Genomic DNA, 12711 nt, shown 5'->3' on the forward strand with positions numbered 1-12711 from the left:
TTTTCTAGAATGCTTTGTTTCACCTATTTTTAAGGAGATCGCTGATGACATGTGTCCATTGCTAATGTCTCATAAGGCTCTGCTTCAGAAAAGAAATATATATATTTTCCCCAAAACATACAAAAATTCTCTATTAAAAAGAATAAATAAAATGCACGTGTTGATTTATTTCTTTAATCTTATAAGCCTTTCCAAGTTTATCTTTCTCTCAAGATGACATAAAAATCTAAATACAAATTTAGTTCAAGTCACAGGGATGATATTTTTAATAAACTAGCACTGACATAATTCTCTGAACTGCTTCAGAGTGATATAGCCTTTTGGAAAGATAAATGAGTTCTCATTTAGTTTAACATGTCTCATTTTTTTCTAAGATTCATTGAAATGTATAGTATCCACTATTACTTGTATTGAAACATACCTTATCCGAATGTTCATATATGCGATAATTTGATAAAGAATCAACCTCAGTTGGTTTCATATGAGTTTTCTAAGTTCTGCATTTTTTATAATCGATTGAAAGCCAGTCTTGATTTGGCCACATTTTAGCCATTTTCCCTTAGTTGAATCTCCTATCTTGTATATAACTCACACCAAACTACCCTTTAAACAAGCCACATTTTGCTCCCTTGGAATCATTCTTAAAATATTCTCACTCAGGGAATATATTCCAACTCTGATTCATCAATATAAACATTACCAATATTTAATATATTTCCCTCCATTAAGGTTATTCTGATCCTCAGTTAGAAGGCATCTTTTTTTTTTTTTTATCTCTCTTACTGTTGGCATTATACTTTGAACAGCTATTAAGTATTTAAAATATGCTTCCTTATGTCATTATAACACACTATATATGTCAGATTGTCTCTTATCTATTAGCTTTTTGAGGGCATGAGTCAATGACTTTTTTTTTGGTAATTTACAGTAATATTCACAGAATATAGAAGTAGTTGCTAAAATCAAATAAAATGTTTCCCAAATTATTAACTGAGCTGTTTCAACAGTCATTTCACAACATCCTTATTCAATAGAAAGTGAATAAATATTAAGTAATTTCCCCACAAAACATGCCAAGATATTATTGAGTCAGAGTTTAGGAGTAAATGGTTCATTAAACAAAAATTCAAAACTGAGTTTTATCTTTATCAACCAGTAAAAGAGTCTATAAATATGTAGAACGGGGGAAAATGCACCTTCCTAAAGTGGCAGACCACATCTTTATTTCTTTCCTTACTAGGGTGACAGAGAACAGTATTGAATCTTTAAACAAGGGTGATGGCTACTGAGTAGTCAGTCTCAACAGACGATTTTAAGGTGGAAAGGACAGAAAGAGAAGGACTGTGGGATCCCCGTTCTTGTCATGTAGATGTAGGCTGGTGGGAGAGACATGTACCAAATGTCCTATGGACGTATGGACGACCTTTTCCTCTCCCACTTGTGCTGGTTTACACCTGCTGCTGTGTCGTTAAGCATCAGATGCAACCATCTACCGTGTATCATAGTTAGCAAGCTCTCATACAATTATTTTTTTTAAACTATACAACTCCTAGTGCATTGCATTTAATATGTGACCAATACCCATTTACTGAAAAATGGATACAGTCAGTCAAAACATCTGATAAGATTTTCAAGAAGTAATGCTATCACATCTGTGATAAAAGATCCCTATTTACGTTTGAGTGTTTAAAAAAAAAAAAAAAAAAGATGTTATTTCAAAGCAGGAAACAACCAAAATATGGATGAAGTGTTTTATATTAACATTTACTCTAACAATTGAAAGACAGACAGGCCAAAAAAGAAAAAGTGAAAAAGAAAATCAATATAATAAACCTTTTTCTTATCATTGAAAGAAAGGTATTTCATCCTTAGGTTGATTTGCTTATTAAACCAGGAGATAAAGCTAGTTTCTTTACTTTTCACATATCACATTGAGAATGACAATTTTTTACCTACCATTTTCTATCCAAAACAAAAAAGATTCATTTATAATTTATACACTCACATTCATGTGAATGTGAGTTATAGATATAGCTCTTTTCATTAAATAATAATGCTTCAAATTACTTCATATTTTTCTTCCAAAAATTTCAAACTGTTTAACTGACAATTAGTATATCATTATCCTCATTTTCCACATGACACTTTCTTTTTTTATCTTTTTAACATTACCTTGCAAGTATGCTAAAAAACAAAAATGCTTCATAGAATATAAATTAACAGATGGAGTGCAAGAACGGAGAGGTTAAATTATTTGTCCCAAATCACATAAGTAATCAGTGGAAAAGCTTGATTTTTTTCCCTCTTGTGTTTAGAAATGTTACTCTTCATTCATCTTAACTCATATCCAAGAAATCCAATATTGTAGGTTACAGCTTGAGTGCAAGAGAAGACAGATGCCCCATCTCAAAAGCAGAAGAGAGTGAATTTTCCCCTACCCGGACTTTTGGCTTTTGTTCTATTTAGGCCTCCAAGGAATTGGATGAAGCCCACACACATGGTAGAGGACAGCCGGCTTTACTCAGTCTACTGATTCAAATGTCAATCTCATCCAGAAACACCCTCACAGACACACCCAGAATAATGTTTATCCGAATAGCTGGATGGTAACCCAGTCATGTCAATATAAGATCAACCATCCCCAGTGTGCCTCTTGTCGACTCGGTGCCCATATACATATTTTCACCATACTTAATCTCCAGCTAGAGACAAAAGCAAGGTCAGAATTCTGTCATCATATAATTACCCTGCATACAACCAAAAAACAGTAACCCTCTCTCCAGAAGAGGAGATGTAGTCTTTGCGTTACGTTCATTCTTATCCTTCGTATCCTATATCTTAAGTACTACAATGTAAAATTAATAATATTTAAATATTATGATAATCAGTCAATACATCTTATATTACATGAGAATGCAATAAGATAGAGAAAACAGATATTTTATATCTACCTACCTATCTACATACACATTCATAACAAAAGGATACTCATTACAACTACAACCCTAATTTGTGTAACTGGTTGCATGGCTGGAGCTGAAATTTATAATTACCTTCTGCTACTACCCACTCTGTATTCCCTTCAGTAAGCATCTCAGCTAGTCATAGTTCTTTACCTGGGTGGAGTGGCACAAACCTTTATTCCTGAAGGGTCTACACCATAGTAGTACTGCCTGGATTTGGTTGTTGTACCTTTGCACTGACCTTAATCAGAGGACAAGTTCATACTAAAAGATGCCCTACAGGATCTCTTGTATTCTGGACAGCCTCTTTCTTACCTCATTATGGCAAGTAGTCTAATTTCCCCTTGGCAGCCAGGATCAATCACCCCACCCCTTCCAATATCTCCCTCCCTTGCCTGTTGTTTCAGGGGCATGAAGAGTCCAGAGTAGCCAGCTGGCAATCTTAATTTCTGGTTCAATGGAATCATTGTTGTATCTCCTGATAGAAGCATTCCCCTCATTGACCTGTGAGTCCTAGCTATGGGAGAAATAGCACCATATAGTGGACAGTGATTCAGAGAATACACAGTCTTCTGGAGAATCTTGCCCCAGCACTGCTAGGTATTGTCACCTCACTGACACTATAACTGAGCCTTCAAAATGCTGTTCCACTGTTCTACCAAGCCTGCTGTTTTAGGATGATAGGGAAATGTCTGTGAAGTGAGTTCTTTGATTAGAAGCAATGCTGTGTGGAATAGCATTATGGTGGATAAACCATTCTCCAAGTCCATGGATGATAGTTTTGGCAGAAGCTTTGCATACACAGAAGGCAAATCATATCCAGAGTCTCTATTCCAGTAAGGATAATTACCCCTTCCATGATGGAAGCTGTCCAATGGAATCAGCCTAGCTGATCACCCCAGGAAATAGTGCCTTATCTGGGACTCGGTATTTGCCTCTGCTGCGGGAAGACTGGATACTCAGCAGTGACCATGACTAGGCCTGCCTTGGTGACGGGAAGTCCATGTTGCTGAGCCTTCTATACCCTCCATCCCTGCCATAATGGCCACTTTGTTCATGAGTCCATTGGGTGATGACAGAGGTGACTGGGGTGAGGCTGACTGGAATCTACAGAAAAGGTCACATACACTTGATCATTAAAATCCTCCTATTCTGAGGTCACCATTTGGGAAGCATTCTGTGGGACACAAATATCTTTACATGGTTTCCCATTCATAGAGATCTATCCACATACTTCTTCCCCAGATTTCCTTGTCACTTATTTTGCAATCATGTTCCTTCGACGTCCCTGACCATTTAGCCAAACCGTGATCCATGGCCCATGAATTAGTATATAATTGAACATCTGGCTGTTCATATTTCTGAGCAAAGTGACAGAGCAGGTGCATTACTCGATGTTCTGCCCACTGAGAGCATTTTCCTTCACCACTTCAGGGATGTGCCAGAACTAGGCTGTGTATTACATCTATCTAGTTTGAGTGGTGCTTGCATATCATGCAGAACCATCTCTAAACCAGGCCTGGGGCTTTTCTTCCTCTGTCAACCAATTATAGGGAACTGCTCATGAAGCCTTGATGCATGCAAAGAGGTTGAAAGTAGTGTGACAGTTGTAAGGGTCGAGGGCATTTTTGTCCCCTTCATGTAAGATACCGACGTCTTCAGGGCCTGCTCAAACCTGTCTATACCACTCAGTCATGTATATGTCAATACCATTTGATGATCGAGTACTGTTTTACATGCCCAGCTTTATGGCTTAGTGAGTCAGCTGACACCGTGTTCATGATGGACAGCTCAGGCTGCATGTTAACTTGGTGACAAGGCAATTTGGGGAAGAGGCATATGGATAGAATTTTCTGAATGGGATGTCTGTCAAAACAGAGGTTATGTAAAGGGGGGAATTTAGTATTGGTATTTGAATACAACTATTTGAATAGAACTCATTGAAATTTAGTCAAATATATTAGCATGTCTTATTTATGTATATATGATATTTGACCCAACCTAATGAAAAATCACTAATTAAATGTAAAGTTGAGGGTCTATTGATCACAATAGGACATGGCGACCAACTGCTCTATTAGGTTGTGTCATATTTTATTGTGAGTGGGCAGTTGAAGCTGTGCAAGACAACTGGACAGTGTGCAGAATCTTTAGGCATCAGGTTTTACATTTTATCATTATCTAGTTACATGTAGTTGATAGCAAAACTCACGCATTAGATATTGCCTAAAACACATGAATTGTAATTTAAAAGAAATGTAATTCTGGGTTGTTGCCAATGAACCAACTTATTCAGGGTAAGTGTCTTTTCTGAGCTTCAATTTCACTGTACGTAAAAAGGTATTGAACATATTTCTAATAATTTCTATTGGACTTATTTCTAATAGATACTGTGATAATGAGATAATGAAAAATATATCATGTTTTTATACCTGAACAATATGCATGGTCATATTATTCTTCCTTACATGACCCTAAATGTTTATGTGGTTTTTTATGTATTTGTGCAGCATTGTTGATTTCACATTTAATGTAGTGGTTGACAGAAAAATAAAATTGTTATGACAATAGATAATCAAGGGAAATTGATGTTCATCTTCTTGCTTCAGAAATGAAATTCCTGTTAAAAAAGAAGCAGCAGACTGAAAGACTGTCTCGTATTAGAGGAGACTAAAGAGACAAAAACTAAATATAGTGTGGTAACCTGGATTGGATCCTTGAAAGGACAGCAGGGGAAATGGGTGACTTTCAAATAGGTCTGTAGTTTAGTCAATAGTATTAACCCATAATGATTTCTTGGTTTTGATAAATATGCTATGATTATATATTAACATTTATGGAAACTGGGTAAGGGGTATACAAGAAACTTCGCTACTTTTTTTCAACTTTTCTCTAAATATAAATACCTTTAAAAGTATTAACAAAAAGTAACTTTCAAGCAAGTTAGTTTAGAATTTAAACTATATGTTTGTTAAACAACCTGTTTCAGTATATTCCTAAGCATTGATTTGACTCTAAGATATTTTTCATATATCAATATTGTAAAGATAATTATAGGAGCAGATTTCTATGATGTGTAGAAAAAAGCACTGGTATATCCCTGGTGATACATAATTAACTTTGAATAATACACATATTTTATGAGGAATTTAATGGCAATGATGAATCATTATGATTACTAATTTCTAGCATATAAAATAAAAAAAATGTAGAGAGTCTATAAGGTCTTCGTGATTTCTGATAATTATTTCACCCTACAAAGCATGATAGACAAGCCGGGTCTTTGTTATTGAAAGTCATACAATTTCTATTTTAACTGAATATAATTTTATGTCTTGGTAAATGCAATTAGATATCTAAGTGAATGAGATATTTTACATTTCTTCCTAAGTAGAATTGTTGAGCATTATTCAGATCTTAGTATCTGTTTCACTCTGCTTTTATGTTTGCATTTGCAATTGCACTTTTTATTGTTGCATCTCTATGTGTAGTTATGCTTTGAACTAGCATGAAGAAATGCTGCAACGACTTTTTGGGCTGTGTCTCCCTCCAGAGGCCCACAGAGAGGAATCTTTTCTAATACTGTTTCTAGTGATTTTTGTATAGACAGAGAAGCACAGATACACATAGTGTTTATAGGTTTATGTAGATTCATAATATGATTAATCAGTTGATAGGGGTGTACCCAAGTTATTTGGATCCTAAATATTATATAATGTGATGGATTTTCCTGAAGAAAAATATTAAAACAAATCAATTACAAATTACTACAGCTTTGGATATGACCTATGCATTTGAGGATGCCTGAAGATTAATCTTCATTAATTTCAGATATATGCACCCACAATGTTTGATTTTTACATTCTTGACAGTTTTTCTATAAATTTTAGGAAAAAGCTATTTTAAAATTTAAGACAAGACATATAGAAATTGTTAACAATATGGGGCAAACTATTTCTGAAAACAAACATTTCTAAAGTTATAGTACACTAATGTCAAATGTTTTAAATCAGCTACTCATCATACAATTCTAGTTTTCTAATGACATAGCCAGAAAAGTAATTTTTTTTAATTAATCCATATCTAATCATTAATATCATTTAGTGGCTACTTTGGAAAGAAGCTTTCCTGGAAAACACTTTTTGGTGGCTGTATTTTGCACTTAACAACAGCTGTATGAGGATTTCAGCCCAAGAGTCTTTGTCATGCATTGAATGCTGATTCAACTCTTAGTATAACATAACTTGACTTTTCTCCTTATTATTTCTCACCACTGCTCCCTCAGACCGGCACATATTAAACAGAGAGGCCAGCACATCCATTTCGCCACTTTAGAAACTTTTAACATTTTCGAAAGTAGCACTGGGAAAACAGCAAATCAGGCAGTACTTTCAATTTTGCACCAAGTAAATTGCTTTCTAGAGGAGGACCAGGTAGCTCCTGGGATAGGTAATGAGATGCCGAGCCTCTAACCTCGAGGTCGGCCTTTGCACCTACCCTGGGCTGGTGGTGACAGAATGCCATTAGCTTTTGAGTGCTGTTTGCTGACCTGTGTGAAACGAGCTGATGGCTTTCATTCAGTTTCTAGTGGACAAGTTCATGGATCACACTTGGCAACCTTGTTGATAGTTCCAGAAAAATAGAGATGGATTGAGTGGGCTGTGAGGTTACAGTACTGACCCACCAGATTAGGGTTGACTTTCCTTAGAGGGGAACTTTGCTCTTTCCTGGTCAACACTCCATACCTGCTCAGTAGGTAGACTAATAAAATCACGTAAGGTACTAGGGAGTTCAAACCATTACTTTGAATATGCTCTACTTTTCCTTAATACCATGAAGTAACAACTTGATCTTATTTTTGAGAGTTATTTTCTTCTTGCTGGAGAAATGCTTTGAAATTAATATAAAATTTTACAGCCAGTAGTACAGTCACTTATTAATCAACAAATTATATATATATATGAATGAGAAGAATGGCAAGTTTTGCTTTTTAATTGGTATTGTCTATAACTGTTATTATTTTTTCTTAGCCACTCTAATCTGAATTGTTCTTTTCCTAAAAGAGAGAATTCACAGATCCAGTTTCTTACCTTAGTTTATCTTTTTGCCTTCACCAGGAATGCTCCATGTTTTCTATGACTGCAAGTCCATACCCTTACATAAGTTCCTAAATCAAGTTCAACTTTCATAATAAAGCCATCCCAAAATATTCCAATCCACCCAAATTTAATTCTCCTTTAACCACTGTCTGAACCACATGATTGAATAGTACATCATAGTTTCTCTGATCTTGTTTTCTTATTTGTTATTTTCTATATTATTCTTAACTTCCCTAATAGGCAATAACTATATTGAAAGTAGGAATCATGATTTTTATTCATTCTGTATTTCTTAGGTTATCTAGCTGAGTAGAATTCATAGGCTTATTTGGGTAAAATGTTATGCCATTTTCCTAGACCATTTATTTCTTATATATTCACAGAAGTATGTAAGCATTGTGACTTTTACTGGAGTTACCTTTTATTTTTAATAGATAGATACAGTCATAAATAAGCATTACCTTTAGCAATGTAAAAGTCCCTGGAGAGGATGTAGAGTGGGACAACATATCCCTGTGTTTTTGTAATTCGTTACATAGAAACAATAAACTGGGGAAAATCAATAATTCCCCTAAACATCAGTTGCTTCATGGAGATTATATATACATGCATATATATATACACACACACACACACACACACACAACGGAGGTGCCATAAAGTTTACACATGACTTGTATTCATCTTTTGTTATCGGTATATATTTAGTATTATAATTAATACAGTTGTTTCCTTTTTTAAAATGTGTATACATATACTGATAGATATATATATATATATATATATATATATATATATATATATATATATATACTGATTATTGCACCAAATGATTATGAGAAAAATAAATGAGACAAGCGGTGGGCAAGAACTTGCTAATTGTTATGCTATATAAATCTAAAACTTTTACTAAGTAATGTCTAAATAAGTATTGGATAGATATTTATTTGACACTGCATCTGTTAAGGGTTGATTGATATTCCTGAAAAATTCATATATTGAAGACCTAACCACAGGTATCTCAGAACGTGTCCACACTTGGAATTAGGGTTGTTGCAGTTGTAATTGGTTAAGTTTAGATGAGGTCATACTAGAGTAGGGTGAGACTCTAATTCAATATGACAGACATCCTTATGAAAAGGGAAAATTCGGACACAGCCACACAGTCCAGGGGAGTGTCATGTGAAGATAAAGGCAGAGATCACACTAATGCTTTTACAAGACAAAGAACACTCAGTATTGCTAGCAAACCACCAGAAGCCTGAAAGGCTTCCTCAGACATCTTGATTTTAGACTTCTGGACTTCTGAACTATGAAATATAACTTTCCGTTATTTAAGCCAACTAAGTTTGCTTTGTTGTGGCAGCACTGACAATCTAAATACAAAACCAAACAAAAGAAAAATTTATAATGGAAAAAACAACAACAAAAAACTATCATATTCCTGGATGAGAAAAGTCAATATTGTATAGATGTAATTTCTTCTAAACGGATTTTACATATTAGGTTGAATCACAATGAATTGTTATGTTTGTGGGTCTTAAAAGGGGAAAGATTAGTAATTTCAGATATATATATATATATATATATATATATATATATATATATATATATATACACACATATATATGTGTGTATATATATATGTATATATATATATATATATATATATATATATATATATATATGAAACGGTCCCAAAACTATTTTAAATTAATGAGGAAAACTTAATCTTAATCTTTATTTCACATCATTCATAAGAGAAAATATACAGAACAGTCCATGAAAATTTGTTTAAAAAATCAAAACTAGTAAGCTAGGACTTGACTTACTATGTAACCTAACATTATTTTAAGCTACAGAAATGAGAACTATGTGGTTTTAGTGCAGAAATACAGATGTCTATTATAGAAAAAAAAAAAAGAAGCAAGAAAGAAGCTAATTTATGCATGGCAAAATAAGTTAAAGTCCACAAGAATTGTTTTTGTTTAAAAAGTAAACATAAAAAACTTGAAAATGGAATGACAATCTACAGGCAATAGTCAATACTATAAAAACATTAAAAGAAAATATAAGGTGACATTATGATAAGCATGTAGACTTAAGACACAAAACACATATTTTATAATGGAAGAAGTTACTAGAATGCATAAATTTTAAAACTTGTAAAAAAATGAATGTATAAGCAATTGATGTGGAGAAAACTTTCACAATATAGTGATAGACAGATTATTTGGTCAAAAGTGTTCTTTCTTTTCCACTTTTTTTTATGACTGGACAGGGCCATGTAACTTGCTTTAGTCAATAGTATGTGAAGGAAAGTATGGGTATGCTTTCCAAACAGAGCTTTTAAATGTGTTTATGTGTTCAGAGTTTTGTTGTTGTTGTTGTTTTTCTTTCTTACTTTTTGCCATTAGAACAAGAAAAAAACATGCCCCATTAGCTAATGGTTTTTAGAATGAAAAATGCAAAGGACACCTGAACTTGATTTCCAGACTAGAATCAAGCCCAGTCATTACCAATCAAAATTTCCCACAACCTAGCCAATTTGTGGACTTATGATCAAGAAAAGCTTGTGACTTTTTGTAAGTCACTAAAGTTCAAGATTTGACTAAAGTGTTATAACAGAAACCTGATTATTATAATATCTCACAAAGCATTCATAAATATATGCAGAAATATTTCTATAAATATCTCAATATATTTAATATGTTATCCCATTTTGTATAATATATTGGCAAATTTTATAAAAAAGTAAATTAAAGGTCTTCAAATTGAGAGGAAATGGGGATTTTCAATGTTGTAAAATTATATGAGCTACTGAGATGCAATTTAGATGCCATTGAACTATCAAGTATGCATATCATTTGACACATACATTTAGTCCTAGAAATTTATAATTCATATGCATGGGTGTGCAAATGTATTTTTTAAATGTTTGCTTTGTAATACAGCTTATAGTGGGATAAAAATGGAGGGGGAGTATTCATATGTTAAATGGGGTATGATATAGACTGTGAAATTGCATGGAAGATTTCTCAGACATATTGTCAGGTGGAAAAAATGTACACAAAAATCTATCTTGTATAACTTATCTACTATGATTTATGTAAGAAGGAACTATATGAACATAAATGTTAGAAACAAGTTAGGAAGATATACAACAAAATTTAACAGTGTATGCTTCAGAAAAAGTAGAAGACTTAGAAGATTGAACTAGAGGTCATAAATTTGTGCTCTTTGTTCTAAGGTGGTTTTTCCCTCACAAATAAGAAGAACATATTAAAAAATATAGTTATTAAAAATGTAAGTTAGATAGGGGTTAAAATAGGAAGTTATTCTCAGGGTCATTACTTCCTGGAGTCATTAATGTGATATTTAACACATTGATTTCATGACAGCATTAGAATAAAAATATTAAAACCTATTAGAAGCCCTCATATTCTAATTCATTAGAGAATTATGAAACATATTTAAAACTGGACAATTCCAAATACAGAAGTCATCAATCTCTGAATTGTGTGACTGTAAATTATTTGTTTAAAGTAATCAGTCGTGGTGTTACAAAGACACAATTTAAGCAGACTTCTTACTGTGGAAATCTCATTCTTGAGAATTCTCGAAGGTAGCTCTGGGCATAGAACCATTATGAAAATTGGCATTTTGATAATATTGCCATCTAGATTGTGAAATTATTAACACAATGGTGGATATGTCTTCTTAAATGCCATCTGTTCTTCACTTTGCAAGAAAGAGGCCAGAAGATAGAAACCCAATAAAATTTTCTAATTTGTTTTATATAATACTATTTGAAATTTCTAAAAAATATGGATATTGTAGATTTTCCGCTTGAATTACATGTTAAAATTTTCAGCTGTTATGGAAGGCAGTGTGGAGGTTCCTCAAAAAATTACGAATAGAATTGCCATATGACCCAGCAATCCCTCTCCTGGGTATCTAACCAAAAAATCTGAAAACATTTATAGATAAAGACACGTGTGCTCCAATGTTCATTGCAGCTTTGTTCACGGTGGCCAAGACATGGAAACAACCAAAATGTCCTTCGATAGATGAATGGATAGAGAAGTTGTGGTATATATATACAATGGAATACTATTCGGCGGTAAGAAAAGATGATATAGGAACATTTGTGACAACATGGATGGATCTTGAGAGTGTAATGCTGAGCGAAATAAATCAGACAGAAAAAGCAGAGAACCATGTGATTTCACTGATATGTGGTATAGAAACCCAAAACAACAAAAGAACAAGACAAACAAATGAGAAACAGAAACTCATAGACACAGACAATAGTTTAGTGGTTACCAGAGGGTAAGGGGGGTGGGGGGTGGGAGATGAGGGTAAGGGGGATCAAATATATGGTGATGGAAGGAGAACTGATTCTGGGTGGTGAACACACAATGGGATTTATAGATGATGTAAAACAGAATTGTACACCTGAAATCTATGTAATTTTACTAACAATTGTCACCCCAATAAATTTAAAAAATAAATTAATTTTTTTTTCTGTGGGTTTCTTCATACTTTTTAAAGATTATTTCTTTCATTGTTCCATAATGTGGTTGTCATCATAAAATCTTGATGTCCATATTACTGTATAGAGGATTTGCTTAATTGTGCCTCTCATT

This window comes from Rhinolophus sinicus, linkage group LG01 (assembly GCF_036562045.2).
Source record: "Rhinolophus sinicus isolate RSC01 linkage group LG01, ASM3656204v1, whole genome shotgun sequence".
In the NCBI taxonomy this organism is placed as follows: Eukaryota; Metazoa; Chordata; class Mammalia; order Chiroptera; family Rhinolophidae; genus Rhinolophus; species Rhinolophus sinicus.